This window comes from Mytilus edulis, chromosome 3 (assembly GCF_963676685.1).
Source record: "Mytilus edulis chromosome 3, xbMytEdul2.2, whole genome shotgun sequence".
NCBI classification, from domain to species: domain Eukaryota; kingdom Metazoa; phylum Mollusca; class Bivalvia; order Mytilida; family Mytilidae; genus Mytilus; species Mytilus edulis.
The window spans coordinates 105,049,554-105,054,962 of record NC_092346.1 but is presented as its reverse complement, the minus strand read 5'-3'; the positions used below and the strand labels follow the sequence as shown (position 1 = coordinate 105,054,962).

The 5,409-nt window shown below is 31.7% G+C and overlaps 1 long non-coding RNA gene across 1 annotated transcript; it reads right to left on the bottom strand.

Moving 5' to 3' along the window:
• Positions 1-887: 887 nt before the first annotated feature.
• On the bottom strand, positions 888-1,598 carry LOC139518091 (uncharacterized). Its single transcript, XR_011663294.1, has 2 exons — positions 1,509-1,598; positions 888-1,142 (listed from the first exon to the last, which is right to left on the bottom strand). It is a non-coding gene; the product is annotated as an uncharacterized lncRNA (long non-coding RNA).
• Positions 1,599-5,409: the final 3,811 nt, after the last annotated feature.

Below are 5,409 nucleotides of genomic sequence, written 5' to 3'. Positions count from 1 at the left end.
AGTTCTAAATGGTTGTCACCATGTTTGACTATTTATTCAAGCTATTTTATTTTATACACAACCGGATTCGTCTTCGCCTGAAGGGAAACCTTTATTTGACCTATCTGAAATATATTTATTATTTTTTAATAATCAGCATATTTCTACTATAATTTGTAGTTATAATTGTTGATCTCTTTACCTGAATGTAAAAACCTTGTAATTAATCCCAATTGCTGGGAAAAGGAAGTTATGGAGGGTCCACTTGAAATTAAGTACTGTTTCATTTTCATTTTGACATCAATTTCAATACTCTGAATTTTAAAAGTACGTAACAGATTTTAGTTTTTCAGCTTTTCAATTTTATGTGTCATAATTTCAAGACTTGCAAAAGGATAATTTATCCAGATACTCTGAAAATCCACACGCAGACAAAACGTCATAACCAAGAATGTAATAAAATCCTTAAAATCACAAATCAGATGAATGTTCTTGTATCTTAAAATCTATAACTGATAAAAAATATCTAGTGAGTTACTTCACAGACTGTATCGGTCAACAAATTCTCTGGTGTCGACCTTGAATAATATTTACCTCGATTTCAGTTGTTCTTCTTTACTCTGTCTGGACAGTTTTTGTGTTAAAAATACACGCATGTTAATTTTTAGAAATCAGTGTGTTTTTACACAGTAAGATTTTTCATGACTTATATAAAGAAACTTGAAGTTAGGTTTCCGTATTTTTTGTTATAACAGCACTATTTAATGCTACAATGGCGGAGAACATTCAAAAAGTTTAATATTACTCCAACTTTTAAGTTTCTTAAAAAGTCTGTCTGATTAACTCTGCTGATTGAAATTATTTCATCATAATATTTCTAAAGGCCGTTTAAAATGGAAAAAACCCCAGAAAAACCAGAAATTTAATCAACAAAATGAACTATATGTTAACACAAATACATGTCTAGTTTCTGAAATAGGCGGTGTAACACAAGTGATATTGAAAGGTTGTATGTATGTCGGATCAATCACTAATTGGACAATGTTCCTACATCGGATGACTGTATGCTGGTTGTTGTCCAAAAGTTGGTTGACCATACTAGGGTTGACCAACAACTGGATTTGATCCAAGAGTTCCAACTCTGCCATCCTCCTTACATAAATCTGAAATACATATTAAAAACTATATTGAAACCATCAGTATCTTTACTATTGAAAACATAAATATTTATTAGTCATTATAAAATATTTTAGCACATTTTTAGTTATTTCTGTTTAAACTTGATTTTAATTAAAAACCTTGTTCATTTTCATTATTCTCATCCTGATTAATTATATGAAACACCCAAATAAAATATGAGCGTTTATACATTCATAGGAGAAGCTATATTTCAAAACTGCTGAAAGATGAAACTAGCAACATAGTCTGTTAATGTCACTGAAATGGAATTCATATTTATTCACATTTAATCACGTCTATTTTAGAACCGTTTACTTGATTGAGCTTGTGTATGCTTGAAAGAAACTTACGTTTGCAACAGCCATTTATGATGGCGCATAAACATGCAAGACCAAAAATAGATGCAATACAGATTCCGATAATAAATCTGAAAATATAATTCAATGCATACTCGAGTTATTTTTTCAAATACATAAGCAAGAAGTTTGATTGACACTCATTCATAATCGACGGCGAATAATAACAACAATTATAGTATAAAGTCATGTTGCTGAAGTGGATATAAGTTAGAAAAATCAAGAAATGGCACGTCCAGTCCATGTTTTTTGTTAAGTTTTTTTTCTTGTTTTGTATGAAACTGATCAGTTTAGTCCTTTTCATCAGATTTTTAAGGCCTGTTCTTATTTTGTACTGTCACACCACTTTCCCAGGTAAGGGAGCTGTTTGCGAGTTCAAACATATTTAATCCCGACACTTTCTCTATGTACATGACCTGAGCTTTTGATTTTTTTTAAAGGCAACCTTACGGCCCCAACAACGATAAAAACACGCGACATGATAAAAATGAAACATTTTAAATAAGAAAACTAAAGGCCTGATTTATATATAAAAAAAAATACGAAAATCAATATGATAGACATGAACCAACGGAAACCACTGAACTAGTTGGCTCTTGACAAGCGCATTGAAAACTTAATTCCCCTTAACTGAGGCAAATGTGTGGCAGCACAACATAAGAACTAACTGTCAAAATCAGTTTAAAAGGGTTTACTCATTAGGTCGATACAAAGCAGCAAAACATCAAAAACATAGACTGGGTTAGGCAGGTTATTTATCCATCCTTCTTACAATAAAAAAGACACTTAGAACAAATTGCGTCAGTGATGGATACCCCATATATTTTGTATTTCTTACTGTAAACGAGCTTCTAATTGATGCATTATGAAATATAATTTGAAGGGTGTCACATATGGAGACGGGTCTACTAAGCTTTCAGGAATACATGTACTCACCATCAGACATTGTTAAGGTTTGTGTTCATTGGTCATTATTGTTCTGTGTTTTGTTTTTATAAAATATGGATCTTTGATCCCAAGCTTAACCAATTGAGTATGCTTGGGTTGCTGAACCAATTTTTACAATAGGATTGAACTTTTAAAGATACAAGTAGGAGTGAAGCTAGCCTTAATATCAAGTTGAATTCAATATCATTTTTTTTTGGAAATGCCTGCAGAAACTCAGGTATATAACAATTGTTTTCCAAGTGACCCTTTGTTTGATATCTACCAAGGACTTTATCAGACTTTTAATACATTAACGTTATAAAACGTACAAAGACATGTTGACTCTCCTGAAGACACGTAGTTACTAGGACAGGATTCATAGCGACCTGTAAAGTTCATTATTCAAATCAGTCATTATAACATCGTAAGGTTGATTTTCTATGCACTTTATTATATCGCCTGGTATTTCTTTATCATAAGAAATCCAATCAACAAGGTATAATTTATTTGAGAATTAATTCACCGTGTGCATTATTGTCAAACAGTCAAACAGACAACGTAAAGAAAATAAGCTTTCAAGGGACAGATAATGCACGGTCAGTGTATTAAAGTCGATGATTTAAAGTCAGATATGGAGACCATATTTCCGTGTATGTCAAATGAATAATGATAATTTCAAAATTGGCAGATGCCAAAACTAATCGTATAGTTCACAGGCATGCTGTCAACAGAAAAGCGTATATACTTTGCACATAATTAACATTTTGATTATTAAGTGATTTTCAATTTTTTTTGCAGCACACGCTGGATCAATCTCTTGGTGAATTTTTAACAATATCAAGAATATATAATTGCTTGGCAAAACATGGTATATTTTCTGAAATGATTAGGAAAATGTTTTTTCAAAGCATATATTATCTGTATCGGTTAATGAATTTAATTTGCCTTGACTCCTTGTGCACCTCAAGGTGCGGTAAAGGGGATAAAACACATAACATTTATACATGTATTATAATCTTCAAATTCTATTGAAATGAAATTTGAAAAGTAAAGTTGGATTCAACATACGTTGGCTTATTTTTTTCTACAGTTACATACCCAAACTGAAAAATGATTGTATATTGTTTATTGATATTACCGAAAAAAAAGTATGAAAGATATGCATTCGAATTATACAGATCTGCACAACAACACAACAAAGAACTGACCAGGAAGTTTTTTTTATCGGACTTGTATTTGCTATTTGTTTATCGACGAGTGCCTCTTGATAGCCACTGTTATTTAGTGGTCGTTTTTTGCTCTATTTTTCTTTTGTACATAAACCACACCGTGGGTTTTCTCTTTTGAATTGCTTTATGTTTGTCGAATATCTTTTTTCAAAATTCCTTACCACCGACATAGATTACCTTAGCCGTATGTGACACACATTTTTGGAATTTTGGGTTCGAAATACTCTTCAACCTTTTACTTGTCCCAGACATAGATTACCTAGGCCGTATTTGGCACAAATGTTTGGAGTTTTGGGTCCTCAATGCTCTTCAAGTTTGTTCTTGTTTGGTTTTATAACTATTTCGATTTGAGCGTCACCGATGAGTCTAATGAAGACGAAACGCGCGTCTTGCGTATTAAATTGTAATCATGGTATCTTTGATAACTATTCACCCCACTGTTTGGATGCCACTGCTGGTGGATGTTTCATTCCCGAGGGAATCACCAGCCCAGTAGTCGGCAATTCTGTCTTGACATGAAAATCAATTATTTGGTCATTCTTATAAATTTCCTTTTTTCGAAAACTAAGGATTTTCTTATCCCAGACATAGAAATAACCTAGCCATATTTGGCACAAATGTTTGGAGTTTTGGGTCCTCAATGCTCTTCAAGTTTGTTCTTGTTTGGTTTTATAACTATTTCGATTTGAGCGTCACCGATGAGTCTAATGAAAACGAAACGCGCGTCTTGCGTATTAAATTATAATCATGGTATCTTTGATAAATATTCACCCAACTGTTTCGATGCAACTGCTGGTGGATGTTTCATCCTCGAGGGAATCACCAGCCAGTAGTCATCACTTTGGGCATCTGGCGTATAAATTATAATCCTGGTATCTATGATAACTTTTTACGTAAAGCCAATAAAGTTGTATGCTAAAATTAATGCCTATATGAATGTGAGACAAAATCTAAGATTGCTTTTGAACTTTAATGTCCTTGAAATGAGATTGGAAGGTATGTACGTATGTAGTTGTTTTTACATCAAATTAGAATATTTTCAATGTATACGAAACACCTAATGTTTTATTTGGTATGATACCATTGGATTACACATACAACATGAATTCATTTTATATATGACTGAAGTTTTCATATCTTAGCATTTTAAAAATATCTATTCATGAATTGGTCTATTCAATGCACTTTAATTGAGATTAAAAAGAAAAAAGGATGCAATATAAAAAAATCTCGCATTTTCAGATTCATTTTATATTTTTTATCTGCATTTTACCTACCTTTAACAATATTTATCAACTCGGAAACAGAAATGGTGAATAGTAAAAATTCCATATCAGTCTTTTTTAAATTCAAAATTTTACGAGGTCTATGGTCTGTTTAAAATTACTACAAATGACTCATATAAGTCTCTTTTCAATTTGTAAATTTTATAGACCACTGATTTCAAATAGTTGAATTTAAATGAATCCACTTTTAACAAACAAGAACTCTGAAATAAAAGCTTTTTGCAGAGTGAATGAAATCAATTATATACATATGATTGAAATAATGATCCATAATTTAAAGATAAACAACGATAAGGTCCATCTGTAAGCAATGATTTTTTGTTTTGTTTCAGAATGGATGAATGATGTACATTAAGTATAACCAAATTTTCCTTAGAGTTATCCTATACCTGGGTGTAAAATGCCCTAATGGTTTGCAAAGCCACATTTAAAAAAAAAATTGAAGGGAAATAA